Genomic DNA, 19716 nt, shown 5'->3' with positions numbered 1-19716 from the left:
CTCAATCTGACTAAAGTACTTGATCTTCTAAACGCAGATCTGAGAATTACCCATTCACATTCGTCTTCTGTATATTTTGGATTTCCAATATTGCTATTTTCATTTTCGCAAATCTGTTTTTTTTTTTTAACAAATCAGACGACTTGTTTCAACAAGCATTTGGCTGAACCATCAAAATAGCGTCGAATGTCAAGGAGTAAGAAAAATGTGCAATCAGTCCGGGGCTCAAACCCGGGACCCCTCGCTTACAGGGCAAGTGCCCTACAGACTGAGCTAACCGGCTATCTGACATTTTACGTGACCAAGTCCGTACCATGACATATGATTTCTCTCAAAATTAAATATGAAAAACCCAGGCTAAATATAGATACTTTAACCTTACAAAATGTTGTAAGTAAGCCTTCTGATTGGCTAGCGGAAGGGTCGTCAGAACGAGGGTATCAATAGCTCGTCTTCAGATTCTAAGCGTAGCGTAATAGGAGATGTACTTTAGTCAGACTGTGAATAACTTGACAGCAGACGAAGACTCGTGAGATAAAGATAACGGGTCATTATATTAAGCGAAATATCAAAGTTTATTTCTGCATCAAAAATTTCTGCTGTTAGTTAGCCTAGACCCGCAGAATAAGCAGAAATAAAAACCCGCAGAATTAACCCGATATACGGTATGTGTGTGTACTTGATATAAATAAAAGTGGACTATGTGCTGGATTGTCTGCTTCCAAGAAGAACAGAGAAATGTTTTTCTTTGCCAAAGGTCAGGCCTTTTTTCATTCAATGCTTTAATAAAAGTTGTAACTTTGTCGTGCATGTTCTTTCTTCTGATGCAAGCACTTTTTACATTAGACAGGTGTGATTAACTTAGAGGCCGTCACAGGAACGAATGTTACACAATAAGACAAATGCTTTAAGATCTGTACCATAGTGGCATACTATGAGACATTACAGTTTTAGTAGATGAATTCACGATTTTACCGATACCAGCAATGCGAAACCTAAAATGATTGTGCAACGTTAATAAGGCGTAAAAAAGTGTTCGCTCCGGTAACATGCTCAAAAAAATAGGGTAGGTAAGTCGGTAAAAATTTTTAAAATATTATAAAAGTGGGACTTTTCATAAATTATTTTTGAATACAAATAAGGGGTTTATGCCTTTAGAGCTTTAGTAAGTTGATTTCTTACATCACTGACCATGTTTAAAGCATAAAAAGTGCAGTTTTGCATCTTTTTCTTAAAACGTTGAAAAAAACTCTCAAAGGCCATAAAAACATTTAGGGTCGGGCCAAAAGTTTAGGGTAGGTCGGGATACCGGAAACAAACAATTTTTACGCCTAACTGAAAATGGCACCAACTGTTCTTCGGCGCTATAAAAATGTAAACGCGTGATCGTAAAATTGTTAACAACAATGGAATATAAAATAACCGCATGATGAGGTTTATAAAAAGAACGTACAAACTGGCCCAAATGTATAAAAAGCGCATTATGCCTTTTATCAAACGCAAACCGTAAAACTTTTCCGCTTGATCACCCGATCAAACACCCGATCAAAATGTCTATAAACAGAACATTACCTGTGTCTCCAAAGTACATTAAAAATCCAATTTTATTTCACATATAAAAACATATCCGCCATTTGTTGATATATTTTGTCCTTATATAATCAAGAACTAAACAAACTTCTTATAAATGATTAATTGACGCGTATTTTGGCCTTTAATCAGTGTTTCTACCTATTCTGACTATTGGTTGTTAAACTATGAAAGTATGTACACATGTAATAATAATAATAATAATATATGTATATGTGCACGCCTAGTTGGGTTTTGACAAGTGAGCTGTTAAATAGGATCATATCTCTAACATTTTTATTACAGTATCCTAAGCAATATTGGCAGGCGATATGGCTCACATTTGAAATATATATAAAAAATACTATTTTTATATTTGTTTAGTATACAATATAGCTTGTTTGTATGTTTTCTTAATTTTCTTACGTTAGGAGGAAATTAAGATTTGTATCGCATGTGTAACGTTAAAGCCACAATTGAAGTGTGTAAATGATTTTTATTTAGAAAATCAGGTTCATATTATATTAAATACATCTGTCAATTTAGATCAAGGAGAAGAATTATATAAGACATGTTTTCATTCTTATCCTTTTCTTAATATCATGTAAACTTGTTGTTGTAAATATACAAATCTATGTTGTGTATTCTTGGGAATAAATATGTTAAAACTAAATTAAACTTATTTAGACCAAAAAAGCATAGTCGATCCCAAATTATTTACGCTCAAAATTTTATCAGATTTTTTTAATGAAGCAATAAAGTTTTACTTACTGTGTTTGTTTACATTTTAATGACCTGGCACAAAGGTCGTCTGCATATTTATTGGAGATTGATATATATTTAACTATTGGTAGATCGCATGTGATTACAGGATTAGCCGTGTTATTTATACATATAAAGAAACAATATTCACCCTTAAGTTTTAGTTATAGAAATGTGTGTCTATGTTCGATTTTTATATTATGTTCAACTATTTATATGTCCAATAATCGAAGACATATTTGATACCTTTGTCACAGGATAGGAAAATGTGAACCAGACCGGCGCCTCGGAATACCGTTCCGATGCTCTACCGACTTAGCTACCCGGCCGCCTACGAATTTTTTCCGTTTTTAATATTAAAGTCCTATACCGTGACATATTTCCCCGCCATTTTGAAATTCGTCCTCGAATTTCAGCGGTTTTTTATATATATAAGGCAGACTAACAATTGCAATGCCGTCATGGCCCCACGTTAGGCGCAAAATGTCACAGGGTGAGAAAAATGTGCAGCCAGACCGAAACTCGAACCCGGGGCCTCGGAATACCGTTCATCTGGCCGCCTACAAATGTTCTCCCCTTTTTAATATTCAAGTCCTATACCTTGATACATGGCTGTATGTATGCGTTCAATAATCGAAGACACATTTGGTAAAAACTTCTAAATGTGTGTCCAGTAATAGAAAACTTATTTAATGCATGCTACTATATGTGTTCGATAATCGAAAACGTGTTTTATACATACTAAACGTCGTGTAAGATATAATATAATTTACCAATGCGCATTATTGGAAATTCATTTTAAAAAATCGGCCAATTAAGAAGACTCGGTGACGTGACGTTTGATGTAATCTCCATCATTTGCTATTCAGCACTTCCTGTAACAAACGGGAAGCGAAAGACAGATCCAACTGAAAACGTAAGATTTTTGTTCTTTTTGCGACCGGATTTCCACCTGTTCTGTATTTTCTTTAACTCATGACTGTCGACAAAAAGTATAAAACTTCTATTTTTGAATTAGTACGTTTTTGTCTTATTCTGACTTGTTGTTGTTATGTGCCGAAATATTTAAAGAAATATGTATTGTTTACAAAACTGGGACTTTAGTCTGAAAGTACATACAATTGTCTGCAAATTGATGTGCATAAGCCTAAATCTACCCGAAATGTCACAGCCGTCAAAATTAGTTTGTATATACTATATATAGTATGTGTATGAACTTGAAAATGTACGTAGAACACTGACATATGTAAGTATATATTCTTGTTTGTGTAATGTTATTTTCATATACTAATTGAATAAACATTATATATACATCTATATCAAATGCTTCTTTAAATATTGGAACGACATGATTTATGGGAACTGTAGCCTAAACATTCCAATTAATCCTTTTAACGTCAAAACGGTTAATAACGTCGGTTACGCTAATGTACACCAACAATTTTTGGGGGCAATGACCCCAGATTTAACAAACCGTCTTTCAACTTTCTTGTCGAGCTTATGACCAACCTGACAACACAGAAAACAAGTTCCAAAGTATTTACCAAACATAACTTTCATATTGCACTTTGCAATTATATTTTTGATCCAGACATGATTAAATAGATCTACACATTTTATATTAACAACAGTATGTGACGAAAACTAAACTGCATTATAAATATAAATTATATTAGCTCTTCGTATGCGTAAGAATAACAAAGACGCTTGATTTGATCACGTGATCGATTCTAAAACCGACACTTGTTTTGATCATGTGACCTATTCTGAAATCCAATAACTAGTTTCAATACGCTCAAAAAAAGGTGTTCATGATTCTGCGTGAAAATAGCAACTACTATGGCATTGCAACGCCACTGATAAGCCGATAGATTATTGATTTTTTTTCATCGCCGTGCCTCGACACTGTTGTGGATGTGTATAGGTTACATTCTACCAATTCAATTCCTTATTTATTTCATATTAATAACAAAACATTCAGACCTCATTTTCAGCACTTTAGAGCATTTCAATGATATGAAAACCATATATGGTCATTTAGTATAACATGTCTTCTTATCAAAAATAGAAAAATATTGACATGTTATGTTGAATATAAGAAAAATAATCTGTTCTGAGAAACATCACCCTCTAAAAAGCCCCATGAAAACAGCCGTTTAGCAGTTACGCGTAGGTAGACATTTTCGCAAAGAATAAAACTTATTCCAAGAAATTTACAATGAAAATGGTCTAGATCTATTCTCAATACTATAAGCAATAAAGATAAGCCAAAAATTTAACTGTCACCATCCTCATGTCACTCATTATACCAGATTCATCCATAGCATGGAACTACATTTGGACTACTTCACATGTAACACTGAGTAGTCACTCCGGTTTGGTGTAATCCGTCCTTAAAGAAACATTTTCATACTCAAAATGTGTTATTTTCACTTAAATTGTACCAGTAACCTAAATGCATGAAAAAAATACCAGTTCAGTTTTATACAATCAATTTTCAAGGTTTTATGGCTTTTCAGTAACGTATGCTAGCGCGCCAAATTTCCTGGAAAAAAGCTGTCGCAACATCATTTGTGACCACTTTTCCTTGCTTGAGCTTATTTTTGCCATATTTTATCAAGTTTTACCATAAACTGCATTCAAATCACACACTGTTACTGTGAAATATACTCAAACTCACCCCTGACACCTAAAACATACCAATATTTAGTCAATAAATATGCATTTTTTGAAAAAAATACATCCAAAACAGTGATTTTGAAATATTTTTAGTTTTTCTTCTTTTTCTCTGCTAAATTGCACTGAAATTGTCATCTTCTATCATAATCTGGCCAAACTAGCCTGTTTACAGCCACATCTAAACAAGTTTAAATTTTTACCCCTGCACAACTTATAGGTTACATTCTACCAGTTCAATTCCTTATTTATTTCATATTAATAACAAAACATTCAGACCTCATTTTCAGCACTTTAGAGCATTTCAATGATATGAAAACCATATATGGTCATTTAGTATAACATGTCTTCTTATCAAAAATAGAAAAATATTGACGTTATGTTGAATATAAGAAAAATAATCTGTTCTGAGAAACATCACCCTCTAAAAATGCCCCCATGAAAACAGCCGTTTAGCAGTTACGCGTAGGTAGACATTTTTCGCAAAGAATAAAACTTATTCCAAGAAATTTACAATGAAAATGGTCTAGATCTATTCTCAATACTATAAGCAATAAACATAAGCCAAAAATTTAACTGTCACCTCCTCATGTCACTCATTATACCAGATTTCATCCATAGCATGGAACTACATTTTGGACTACTTCACATGTAACACTGAGTAGTCACTTCCGGTTTGGTGTAATCCGTCCTATTGAGAAACTTTATCAGTTTGCGGCGGTCAGTACCGTTTATCAGTAGGCGAATCTATAAATATGCGCAACATCCTATAGATCCCGATTCGCAATCTGTTAAAATATCTTTTCTGTGCAGGTGTTTTTACTTAAATATTATTTCAGAAAATACAGTGCTGAAATGAAATACTTTTCGCATGTCTAAGAAAACATTTTCAAGAGATATGTTATTGATAAAAATTACTACTATATAAAAGGTAATTATAAAAAATAAAATAAAAAAACTGTGTTTTACTTGAAATAGAATAGGTAGAAAAATCAATATTTATTCGTCAGTTTGAATTTATGACTTATTTGGTTCGGGGGAAGATGGAGGGGGAATTAATTTGACAGTTTGATTTTTTGTAATTATTATCTTATCTAATAATCGTCAGTAGATTTTTTCTCTCATTGTTCGAATTCGTAAAATCAACTATGAACAGATTACTTCTGTTTTACACGAACCATTAAGAACATTTTAAAGCTTAAAGGCGTATTTATGTACTTGGTCGGACCGTCCTTATTCGGGATTTTATATTATGTATAATTACAGATTTTGATCTCGAAATCAACTGTAATTCGTTAATCAAAATGTCTTGTCCACAAAAGTTGCATAAAAATGAATTGAATTTCAAATAGTTACTAAAATTTAATACACCATTGCACAGTGCATATCCATATCGGCAGACCCTTTGTGAAATATGCTTTATCGGCGGTTTCTTGCGTCGGCACCGGCGATTCTTTGCTATGCTATAAACAGGTTGGCAGTTATAAAAAGTCAGATAAACACAACAAATTAATTAAGCTATAATGTTTCCAAAAAGTCATTAGCCCTAGAGCCTCTCTGTGCAAAAAAGAAGAAGAAAAAAACTGGTATGCAGAGAGACTGCCGGTGCCACGACAAAATCGAAAGTATGTGGTTTTAAAAAAAATCCATTTGCATTTCGGCCTATTTATCTTTATTATTTGGAAGAATATTGATAAATGAATACAAATAGTGTGCTTGATATGTATGATATCAAAGCAAAAACTGGTTAAAGACTGTGGAAAAAGTCGGGCTAGTGTTCCCAGTCAGTACACCATCAACAAATTTCATCGAGTTGCGAGCAAAATCGCTGATAATTAAAAAGTAAAGTCACTATAAAACATAGAAAAGACAATCTTATGTTCCGTGCTCTACTTATTTTTGAGCAGCATTCCTATGATCATGGATGGCAGCTCAATTTTTCGCCTCCCATACCTACCTGGGCACTGTTTATAGCAAAAAATAGCCGGTGCCGACGTAAAGAAACCGCCGAAATTGCAGATTTCGCAGAGTGCGTCGATATGGATATGTACTGTGAATTGGAGAGAGCATCCTGAATATACGCTGATCAAACTGGTCTTTATCTGCAGGAAAATTATCGTTTAACGTAAAAAGTGCGCTAAATACTGTTATAACTGCGCGTACACATACGTTTTCATCATTTTTCAGACCGAGTAATTTTTGCTATGGGAGGTAATCCACCATTCCGCGATGATAACTTGCCACAGGTGCCCGTTATATTTTGGCCTCATTTTGTTGGTAATCATCCCTGCAGATGTACATTTATGTTACTAGTTTAATGTATTTCATCTATCTGAGGGTGCAAATATTTTCTGATGGTGATATTCGAAGGCAGAACCACCAGAAATCTTGTTCTTTTTCCACGGGCGTTTCGTATCCTAATTTACTGGAACCTAACTGTATACGCCAGTTCGGTAGGTTCATTGATATGACGAATCACCGTTTTCATAGTGTTTAATGTATTTCTTATATTATGATAATGATAGTTTGAAATACAAGTGTATATTAAATAACTTAAAATTGAAACAGACAATGTTATTTTGATCAACAAGTATAACAAACAATATGGATAATAATATGATCATATATCATGTGTATTTTTAAGAAAACAGTTACTGAATTTTAGCAATAGCTGGAATGGAAAAAAAATCTATAAAAATATTTTTACAGGTGTTTGTGTGTTAACTAATGACGACTCCTTATTAAAATGATGCTTATTTGTAACAAAAAAAAAAACATTCCTTGACCTTTTTAATTGATAAGTATTGTACACATTAGAAAACATAGCCTAGATTTTTTTCAATGTCAGTTCACGGAAATCCTGTTCCTTTAAACTTTCACATATTGAAATATTTTGACTTTCTTTCCAAACTTTCATAAAGTGTTACAAAGTTTACCTGTTTCTGTTAGACTGTCAAGAACACATGATGTCAGGATATAGAGTGCAAACAGAAGTATTGAAGAGATTGAAATACATTGTCTAGCTTTATCTTTTCATTTTATCAAACCTGGCAATGAAAGGTTTTTGTTTGTCGATGAACAACTGCTATTGGATAAGACTAGATTTTTTATCTTTACCTTTTGAACAAAATATAGAAGTGTATTGAACACAAAGTTAATAATTTTTATTGTTGTGCACTGTTAAAGTTGTGATCACTCCATTTCTTGCCACACACAAGTGCATTACATAATGCCTGTATGTACTTCCCTGACATGAATGGGTTACATCAAGTCATTTAAACTGCAAAGCATTGCCCCCATCAGTCCTCTCAGTACTTTGATTATTTATTTTGTTGGGTTTAACGTCGCACCGACACAATTACAGGTCATATGGCGACTTTCCAACTTTGGTGGTGGAAGAAGACCCCAGGTGCCCCTCCTTGCATTATTTCATCACGAGCGGGCACCTGGCTGGGTAGAACCACCGACCTTCCGTAAGCCAGCTGGATGGCTTCCTTACATGAAGAATTCAACGCCCCGAGTGAGGCTCGAACCCGCATCGATGAGGGGCAAGTGATTTGAAGCCAGCGACCTTAACCGCGACCGCTAATACATATTACTTATAGGCCACGTACAAAATTCATCAAACAGAATCATTCTTGTTAGTTATATAAATAATCATTCTATAATGTTAAATGATCTCTTGAATATGAACTATTTGTTACACATTGTGTACTTAATAAGTATGTCTGCTGATGTTGAAAGTAATCCGGGTCCTCTTATTGTAAAGAACACTACCTTTCAGTATTCCATCAAAATAATCGGAATAAATTTGATTTCATCACAGAAAACTTTTTTAGAAATGGATATCATATGCTTCACTGAAACTAAACTGGATTCAAATATACATGATACAATTCTACAGTTACCGGCTTTGAATATATGTTCAGGAAGGATAATTCTATTCGTGTCATTCAGGGGGCTTTCTAGTTTATATATCCGCATTCTTAAGGCCTAAAAGATTATGTAACTTAGAAAGTATACTTCCAAAATCAGTTTGCGTGGAAATTAGAGATGAAAACAATCTTATTCATTATGTTCAATATATAGACCACCTCATATAAGGCCGATTTTTGGGATAAATTGAACAGTTTTCTTGAAATGGCATTAGAATTAAGGCAGCAGGTAATAATTGTTTGAGATATAAATAAAGATCAATTAATAGAATATAAATAATCTTAAACTTAAAGACGTACTTTTAGTAAATAACATGACCAAAATTATTAGTACACCACCAAAAATACGCAAAATACTCAAACTTAACAAGATCCAATTGCAGTAACAAATAATATCCGTGTTTTTTACTCGGGTACTTTTGAAGCAAAAAGTGAAATTAGTGACCATTTCGGAACCTATGTTTACCTCAAAGTTGATTTCGATTCTAACAAACCTTTCAAAAGAAGAGTCTGGAATTATAAAAAAAGCCGACTTTGATAAACTTATTACTGTAATTAGAAATACAGATTGGACATTTATACAAAATAATAGTGTAGATGAGTCTTGCTCTGTTTCTACAAATAAATTTATGGAACTTGCAAAGCAGTGTTTTCCAAAATTTTATGCGCTATTAAAATAGCCAAAAGATAAACCTTGGTACAACATTGGTTCCTGTGACCTTGACCTTTGACCTAAAGTCAGTAGGAGTCGTGTACTCAATAAGTACTATCAGCATGTGAGGTTTGAAGGTCCTGGGTGTAGTGGTTCACGAGTAAAGAGCCATCATGCCAAAAGTTAACATTTGCCCCTGTGACCTTGACCTTTGAACTGGTGACCCCAAAGTTTCTCTTTAACATTCTCTCAACCAATTTTGGCATCGGATTTCGGTTAAGAATAACTACAAAAGGCTTTCGTCCTCATCTGTCTGGACTTTCAAGGTCAGCATTGCTTTCAATAAGGTCAAAGATCTCCTTGACAAACAGAACGAAGATAGCGGCTTGACCAAATACATTCCGCAAATTAACATCGATGTTATTCTTTAGAAGAATGTCAATATTATTACAAAGGAAACTGACCCCATCTCTTCCAACAACTCTATGAAGAGCAGTGTTTCCGAAGTTGTCTGTAAAATTAATAGAAACGCCGTATATTTCAACAATTTTCTTGACGTTTTCCGTGCGCTTATCTATCATACCCCGGTGTGGTTCCAAGTAAATCTCTGTAATTAAGAATCTCCTTAAGAAGTGTCTTATCTCTGAAATGCAGGTCTATTTCAAATAGAATATACATGTTGTTTTCGCATCTTGTATTCTTAAACAGGATATGAAGGGCATTTTCTTCCGAAGAATTTGTCGCAGTCCACACTATATCAGGAATGTGTTTCAATAAATGAACAAGAAACTCCGCGCCATGCTGTGTAGATGCTGCAAGGTGAAGAACACTTTGACCGTAATTTGTTTTAGCATTTATATCTGCATTTGCTTCAACAAGGAGTTTGAGTCCTTCGATCCAATTGTCACTGATTTTGTCGTTAGAAGCACGAACACGTGCAGTGGAGTGTACCCATTTACGTCCTTGCAGTTGACATCAGTTCCACGTGCTCTTAGTAGAGGCTTCATTGTGTTTATATTGTTAGATTGGGGAGCATAATGCAAAGGTGTTTGGATCCAATAATTACGCTTACATCTGCTCCCGAACGAAGGATGAAATGAGCAACTTCGGATTCTTCCGGATTTGTAGTGGCTATGTGAAGAGTCGTTTCACTGTAAGTTTCCATTGATTTAGCATATAAGGGTATGCTTTAAGGAAACTTTCACATTCCTTGACACGTCCTTGTCTAACGTGCAAAAGAAATAAGTTGATGTCATTCACAACAAACGGTTCACTTGCCATTTTTCCAGATCTGTCACAATATAAACAAGCATTTTTGTGTCTATATGCTCAACAGAACTCAACATTTCTAGTACGTAGAAAATGCCAACTATACAAATTATTATTATTGTTTTTTAATTGTGGAAACCAACGGAAAGTTATTAATAAATAAGATTAAAGCAAATATTTGTTTAAACAAGGGCACCGCCTACGGGTGCCATCGCTCGTCTGCAAGTGCTGGACAATATATAAGAAAAGAGTTCTAGTTCAGATTTTCTAAGTATAATAAGGGCCATACTTTTGACAAATGCATAGCAGAGTTATGGTTCTTGGCCTACACAGTCAACTAATGAGGGTTAACAATTGTGCGAAGTTTCAAAGCTGTATCTCTTACAGTTTTTGAGAAATTGTGGACCTAAACAATAATTTAACCAAGAAACTTAATTTTTCTAAGTACAAAAAGGCCATTATTTAAAAAAAATGCAAATCAGAGTTATGGTTCTTGGTCTACTAAGTCACCTAAAGATGCTTAACAAGCCTGCAAAGTTTCAAAGCTGCAGCTCTTATAGGTTTTTCAGAAAAGGTAGACCAATACAAAATTATAACAAACGCCGACGCCGAAGCTGACGACCAAGTGACGAAAATACCTCGTAGATTTTTTTTTCAAAAATCAGACGGGCTAAAAACTGGTATCATTTAATACAATTCAAATAGCAACAATCTTTCATGAATCACGTATACGTAGGATAGACACGGTCACGATTTTGTCTATCCGACTTAGGCCACGTGACATAAAAGCTGCAATCACTCAAAACTGTGCCGTATAGGGTTATAATATAATCTTGTTCAAGCCATTCAAACAGAACCCGGTGTTTGTGTTTATTTTTCGGTGAACGCCGACTAAGAACGAATTCGTGACCTGGACTGACCAATGCCACGTGACTGAAGTTTGCAAATCAGACTACTTGATAACGCATTATAGATAATTTATCAAAATGAAAGATTTATACAATACTCTGTCTGATTAGACGAGGGTGTCTTTTCTTTTCACTCTACGCTGAGTGAAATGACAGACGAAGCATTTGTCCTTAATGACGGTGTTTATAGTTTTAAAGCGACCGTAACCCACACATTGTGATTTGTGTTGGGTTTTTTTAAAATTATCACCGAAAGGCAAAATGACGCCACTGTTTCATATATTTACATTAAACATAATAGTTGACCGGTTTATAGTTTCCAGAATTACGGAAACATTAGATTTTTAGCAGCTTTTCTCATAAACTTCTATAAATCGTTGCAACGCTTTATTTTTTTGTAAACATTGATAAATATAGGACGAGACGCGACAGTACTATTAGAGGCTATCATCACGTGGGCAGCAAACCAAAACTGCGCATGCAGTTTGAGGGTTCAATTTATAGACTCGTCTACCGATTGGGAAATCAGCACGATTTACTTTGCCTTATTTAGGTGTGAACCATTATCGTACTGAATAACACTACCTAAACTACGGACCGTTCCATTAGTAAAAGTACAAAAAAAACATCGCTGACCTCAAAAATATAGGTAGTGCACAGTATTATGGCGTTTAGAATAAGAAAAGAAACATAAAGTTAAGTCAATACGCTAAGTTTACGATTTAGTCAGTGATTCCTCGTTGGCCGGGCGGTTGCGGTATTCGTATTATACCTTTTCGTCGGGAGTTCTAACCCCATTATTTTCAGATTGCATTACGTGCTTTGTATAAGTTTGTTTTTCTCTGGTTTCTAATTTATTGTTTTGTTTCTTATTTTCGTGTAAAATTAGTAATATCTTTAAATCAATTGATCCTGAAATTATGGCTGGATAATAATTTTATTAAAGTGATTTGTAGGATTTTTATTAAACTTATAAAACTAACCCGTACAGCTTTAAAAATCACAAGAAAGCTTAAAAAACATTAGATCATATTGGTGGAGTGTATTAAAACATAATTACGTGTCAATTGTAACATACATAATTTTATCTAAATTTACTAACTCATTTTGTCTTCATTGAATCGTATTGAAGAAAAAAAATCAATACAGTTTTAAAGAATAATATTGACAGGTGTAGGAATCGAATTCACGACGAAAAATGATAATACGAATACCGTAACTGCTCGGCCAACGAGAAAACACTCACTGCCCCGTTAAGTGTACTGACTTTATTTTATGTTATTGTTTTCTTTGTTTATATTTCAAAACGTCATAATATTGTGCAATACCTATACGTAGGCATTTTAACTAAAAATACAAACTTCAAGTAGGCACTATTTATTTTAGATATATATATATGTAGATAACTGCATCAAAGTAAGCAGTCAAAAATGTGTTAGATATCATTTCTGAAACAAGAGGCCAAAATGGGCCTAAGTCGCTCACCTGAGGACTTTGACCTTATAAGATCTTGCTTGTGACAAAGTATTAAATTTTTTTTTTAAGTTAAGATTAAAAAAGATTTTTTGGAAGTATTTCTATTTTAGCTCTAGCGGCCCCTTAAAGGGTCCAAGTGCCCCAATTGAGCAAACTTGGGAGAGGACCATATAATGATGCTTCAGACTAAGTTTAATGGAAATCCATCAAGCAGTTCATGTTAAGAAGTTGTTTAAAAGGTATTTCTAATCTTAGCTCTAGCGGCCCCTAAAAAGAGCCAAGTGCCCCCATTTGAACAAACTAAGGAGAGGACATGATGCCACAGACTATGTTTAATGAAGATCCGTCAAGAGGTATATGGTAAAACGTCGTTTAAAGGTATTTCTATTTTAGCTCTAGCGGCCCCTAAAAAGGGGCCAAGTGCCCCCATTTGAACAAACTTGGGAGAGGACCTTATAGTGATGCTACAGACTAAGTTTGATGAAGATCCCTTAAGCGTTTCATGGAAAGAGGTCGTTTCATGGTTTTTCTATTTTTAGCTCTAGCGGCCCCTAAAAGGAGCCAAGTGCCCCATTTGAAAAAACTTTAAAGAGGACCATATAGTGATACTAAAGACTAAGTTTGATGAAGACCAATCCGGCAAGTTTAATGTAGATCCATCAAGCGGTTCATGGGAAGAAGTCATTTCAATGTGTTTCTATTTTAAGCCCTAGCGGCCTCTAAAAGGGGTCAAGTACCCCCATTTGAACAAACTTGAGAAAGGACCTTATAATGATGCTACAGACCAAGTTTGATGAAGATCCATTAAGCGGTTCATGAGAAGAAGTCGTTTGAAGGTGTTTCTATTTTTAGCTCTAGCGGTCCCTAAAAGGAGCCAAGTGCCCCCATTTGAACAAACTTGACAGAAGACCATATAACAATGCTACAGACCAAGTTTGATGAAGATGAACTGCTTGAATCGGTTCATGGGAAGAAGTCGTTTAAAGGTATTTCTATTTTTAGCTCTAACAGCCCCTAGAAGTAGCCAAGTGTCACCATTTGAACAAACTTGATAGAGGACCATATAGTGCTAAAATTTGATGAAGATCAATCCAGCGGTTCATGTCATGTTAAGATGTCGTTTAAACGTATTTCTACTTTTAGCTCTAGCGGCCCTTAAAAGTGGCCAAATGCCTCAATTTGAACAAACTTTAGAGAGGACTTTATAATAATGCTACAGACCAAGTTGGATGAAGAACCATTAATTTTTTCTATTTTTAGCTCTGGCGGCCCCTAAAATGGGCCAAGTGCCCCAATTTGAACAAATTTGGGAGAGGACCTTATAATGATGCTACAGATCAAGCGTTTCATGGAAAGAGGTCGTTTAAAGGTTTTTCTATTTTTAGCTCTAGCGGCCTCTTAAAGGGACCAAGTGCCCCCATTTGAACAAACTTTGAAGAGGACATTATAAACAGACCAAGTTTGATGAAGATCCATCAAGCGGTTATTGAAAAGAAGTCGGTTAAGGGTGTTTGTATTTTTAGCTCTAGCGGCCCCTAAAAGGGACCAAAGTACCCCCATTTTAACAAACTTGATAGAGGACCTCACCAGGATGCTACAGACCAAATTTAATATTATTCTGACCGGTAGTTTCAGAGGAGAAGATGTTTAAGTAAAAATGGGGACGACGGACGCCGGACGCCGGACCATCCACCACAAATTAAGGTAGTTCTGCACGTTAGGATCGAACTTTTTTCTACAATGTAGAATTTGATCAAACTCTGATTTTTCAAAACTTCGGAATATACTAAGAAAATTCAGCAAATAAAAAAGATAGGGTCGTGTGCTTGATTTTTTGCTAGACTGTTTTGAAAAATTTCGACCTCACACAAGTTTTCATAATGGGAGTCTATGGGAAAAACGCAATTCTCATAACATTTTCGCGAATAGAAGTATTTCTACAATGTAGATTTTGATGAAACTTCTCACAGTCATAAATAAACATATGGCCTATAATATGATGAAATAAAATGTATAGGTCCGTGTGCTTATTTTTGAGATATTTGGTTACGATTAAAGTGAACCGCCTATTTCAAGCTAATTTTAAGACATTATTTTGAATTATTTAACGTGTAAGATGTTTTAATATCACAATTTAACTTTAGAAAGATAGTAACAGTGCCATTTTAATACATTAATCCACAGGTTGCCCTTAATTCATAAACTGATTTTCGTTTCCGTACGCCGTATCCGGGCATTATTCTACGTTTTTCGGATAAGTGACGTTACGCCATCACTTCCGGTTTTTCAAACGTGCAGAACTACCTTAATAGCTCACCCTAAAGCTTCGGTTCATGTGAGCTTAAAAGAGTTATTTGAGCTGAAAAAAAAAATCCTGGATAAAATATCTGGAAAAAATGGAGACAACTCCGCTAAAACTTTATTGTAGGCTTAGGTGGCTATATACATTGGGCGGTAATGAGGCATGCCGAATTACCGCCCATGCGCAGGTGGCCGAGGGACGGATATTTTCATCCGATTCGTAAACACATGACTGGTATTTTTTCTATGCATATCTATACATGTTAGCATTTTATTCTGGCAGATTATTTTTCTTGCATACCGTATTCTACAAATAACAGGTACAAATACTTTCTTTGTTGCACTCTTTCTTATAGTAGAGCGCGGGAAATTAACGTCCGTAAGCAGAAGTGACGTCATTCTGTTTTGCGTTACGCACAATAACAAAGTTCCACTTTAGTTTTATCGTTTGTAGCGTAACGTTATGTTCTTACGGTAAACTAACGTATTTTGAATCGAGAAATATTCTATAAGGAACGGAGAGTTTTTTGACCATCAACAATATATTATCAGTGCATAAACCACTAGTTGTCATTAACAGCACGAGAATCATCTGGCATGGGGGTGCCAGATGGGTTTTGCCGGCATGGGTAAAATCACGGGAAACGCCAAAATGCTAATCTTCGTTTTAAACCCGTAAATAACTGGTGAGAAATTCCAAAGTCATTTTACCCATTTGCCTGTATTGTTAGATAATAAATTGACACAAAAAACACGCGCTTTTTTCTCCAACGTTACTGTTGTGTATGAAATATAGACCGGTACCACACTGCTTTGCGATTGGCTATTTATGGAATATCGTGGTCTAATTAATTAGAAGTTACTAATGCATAGTAAAGAATGTATTGATCATAACGGCAAAGCGTCCAAATCAGTTTTACTATTTTAGACCAAAGAAATCTATTGACAATGTGTGTTCAGGCAATGCCAATCAATAATTGATTCAAACAGTAATGTGCTCTTCTGAAATGTGAATGATTTAAATAGTGATAAATTATGCAAGTCAACACTTCGAAAGAAGTCAGTGTGTGCGTGTGCGTTTGTGTGTGCGTGCGTCCGTGTGTGCGTGCGAGCTTGCACGTGTGCGTGCGTGAGAGCGTGCATGTGTGCGTGCAAGCGTGCATGTGCTCGGGATTAGCGCCAGTTTCAACAATTTTACAGTCGTATAAACGATGGTGTCTACCCGTAGCAGTAAGCGCAATGGCCAACTTTATAGTGCTGCTTCACTGGAGTATCACGCCGTAAGCATAGGACATGATATTCCATCCAGTCAGATTATACTGATCCCGAGCTGACTAGTCTCAGAACTATCCTCTTAATGCTGAGCGCCAAGCGAGTAAGCTACTAGTATAATGGTATAACGCGGCCGGGGAGCGAACCCACGAGGCTACTGAGGCGGTAAAGTCAGCTTCTCAGTGACTTGATTTTCGCATTCATGTGTATGTTATGCAATGTCCAAGAAACAAAACAAAAATCACAATCCATACACAAGATGTGGAGCTCAAAATCTGTAAAATGTATTTATAACGTAATACTCCAAGAGGGCGTGGCAATATAGATAGAGGGATAGATTGATGGACAGACGGACGGACGGACAGAGAGAGAGAGACAGAGACAGAGACAGAGAGACAGAAAGAGATATATATACAATGTATATACAACCAAAAATGAAGGTATGTAATAAAATAAAGCATGATTTAAACATGTACATACCTTTCAATTCATTTTAAAGCCAGCAAAGTCCTTTCACGAATTAACATTTAATTAAGCAAGTTGTTAGCAAAACATCATTTCTATGAAAAACGTTTCAAAAAATCGAACAAAAGAATTATTTAAACAAGATATGCTTCTTTGATGTTATTTAATACGTTTCGGGTGAATTATAAAAAAGTACTATTATTATAAAAAAAATAGTTCGATATCGAGGTCAACGATGTTTTTGTACTTTTAATAATGGAACAGTCCGTTATTTAGGTAGTGTTATTCAGTGCGATAGTGTTTTTTATCTATATAAGACAAGGTAAGTCATGCTGATTTCCCTTTTCGGCAGACAAGCCTATCAATTGAACTCTCAAGCGTAAAAATCAAACTTATATATATACAACATTTACATTTAAGTTAGTTATCCAGTCTATTCAAATTGTATAAGGAAGATTCGCTATGGACAATTTATTGTTAACAAAATCAGAGTATCGATTTCTCTATATAGTTCGACCTCGTGTTTTGAGCCGTGACGGAATGATACACTTTTTCAATTGGGTAGATATCGCTATTCGGTCCATACCTGAAAAATCTGTATAGAGTAAGTTGATAATGTTTTGTTTACCGTGAACTTGATTATACCGCTGGCGCAATTGGTAGAGCTAATTATTACAAACCTTGAGGTGCGAGATCGAGCCCACATTACGGCCGTATATTTTCTTAAGTACAAACAAATGTATACATTAGTTTTATTTGATTTTAATCAACTTGAGAATCTTTGAAAACTCCTTTCAAAAACCATTTTACTAAGTTTAATAATAATGTCTGACTTATTTGTTTTTCATTGTTTCTATATTTTTAATATATTTTGCAACTTTTGTTTCAATTTAATTCATGTCACATAATTTCAACTTCACTTGCTGTCGACCCTTCAGCTGTGTCAGTCTCTTAGTCAGATGATGTATCGGAATCCGAGTTAAGCTCGATGATCACCGGTGCTGGAAGATCGTCTATAGCAATATCTTACTCCTAGTATTTCTGTTCGACTGACAGTGCATACATGGTCAATACACCTAGACCAATCTGAAGATGAAACTGTTTGCAAACCCTCCGTAATAAGGTCTTTATTAAAACAAACGATTGAAAAAAAAAGTAAACTTACCAAGGCTCGAACCTCGAAAAGCAAGTATTTTAAGCCAACGCCATATCCTTTGGGCCATGCATTCGTTTACATTCATAACTTATACCGCTTTACTATGTATTACATATATGCTCCTACCCTACCCTTTTCTAGCGAATTAACTGTCCTGCATAAATTAGTCACGGCTCAAAAAACGTGATCGATCTATACCTCTATTAATCATGAATATTTTCCTCAAAATACTTATTGACATGGGGTAAATGCAGTGTTACAACCACATTTGTAATAAAAACCAGATTTGTAATAATTATAACATTTCTCGTTTTTATTACAAAAGTGGTTGCAAAGGTTCAACCACATTTGTAATAACCAGATTTGTAATAAAAATCGCAAACTTTTTTTTTCGAGAGATGTGTTTTTCCACGTGATATTCAAGCTAATGCATGCGTGTTTAAGCACGTGCTGGTCGAATTGAACTGTCCTGGGTCATTTAAGACTCCAAATGTTTTACCTGAAATCCTTGTTCATGGACATATTTTATTTAAGGAAATTATTACATTTCTCGTTTTTATTACAAAAGTGGTTGCAAAGGTTCAACCACATTTGTAATAACCAGATTTGTAATAAAAATCGCAAACTTTTCTTTTCGGGAGATGTGTTTTCCCACGTGATATTCAAGCTTATGCATGCGTTATTAAGCACGAGCAGGTCGAATTAAACTGTCCTGAGTAATTTAAGACTCCAAATGTTTTACCTGAAATCCTTGTTCCTGGACATATTTTACTTTAAAAAACTATTACATTTCTCGTTTTTATTACAAAAGTGGTTGCAAAGGTTCAACCACATTTGTAATAACCAGATTTGTAATAAAAATCGCAAACACTTTTTTTTTCGAGAGATGTGTTTTCCCACGTGATATTCAAGCTTATGCATGCGTTATTAAGCACGTGCAGGTCGAATTAAACTGTCCTGGGTCATTTAAGTACTCCAAATGTTTTACCTGAAATCCTTGTTCATGGACATATTTTATTTCAGAAAATTATCACATTTCTCGTTGTTATTACAAAAGTGGTTGCAAAGGTTCAACCACATTTGTAATAACCAGATTTGTAATAAAAATCGCAAACACTTTTTTCCGAGAGATGTGTTTTCCCACGTGATATTCAAGCTTATACATGCGTTATTAAGCACCTGCAGGTCGAATTAAACTGTCCTGGGTCATTTTAGAACTCCAAATGTTTTACCTGAAATCCTTGTTCATGGACATAATTATGTTACTTTAAAAAT

The 19716-nt window shown here is 34.9% G+C and overlaps 1 protein-coding gene across 3 annotated transcripts in view; it reads right to left on the bottom strand.

Moving 5' to 3' along the window:
• LOC123535229 (uncharacterized) overlaps window positions 1-19716 on the bottom strand; it is a 52558-nt gene that overhangs the window by 13308 nt on the left and 19534 nt on the right. The window contains exon 1 of one of the 3 annotated variants that reach the window (XM_045317803.2): window positions 17301-17456. The exons of 1 other annotated variant lie outside the window; for it this stretch is intronic. The gene's annotated coding sequence lies outside the window, so the exon portion shown is untranslated. Of the gene's footprint in view, window positions 1-7331; window positions 10886-17300; window positions 17457-19716 lie in introns of those variants that run through there. One more of the 3 variants, XR_008366491.1, reaches the window with a different exon arrangement.

Source organism: Mercenaria mercenaria, chromosome 12 (genome assembly GCF_021730395.1).
Source record: "Mercenaria mercenaria strain notata chromosome 12, MADL_Memer_1, whole genome shotgun sequence".
In the NCBI taxonomy this organism is placed as follows: Eukaryota; Metazoa; Mollusca; class Bivalvia; order Venerida; family Veneridae; genus Mercenaria; species Mercenaria mercenaria.
This window is presented reverse-complemented; position numbering and strand designations above follow the sequence as displayed.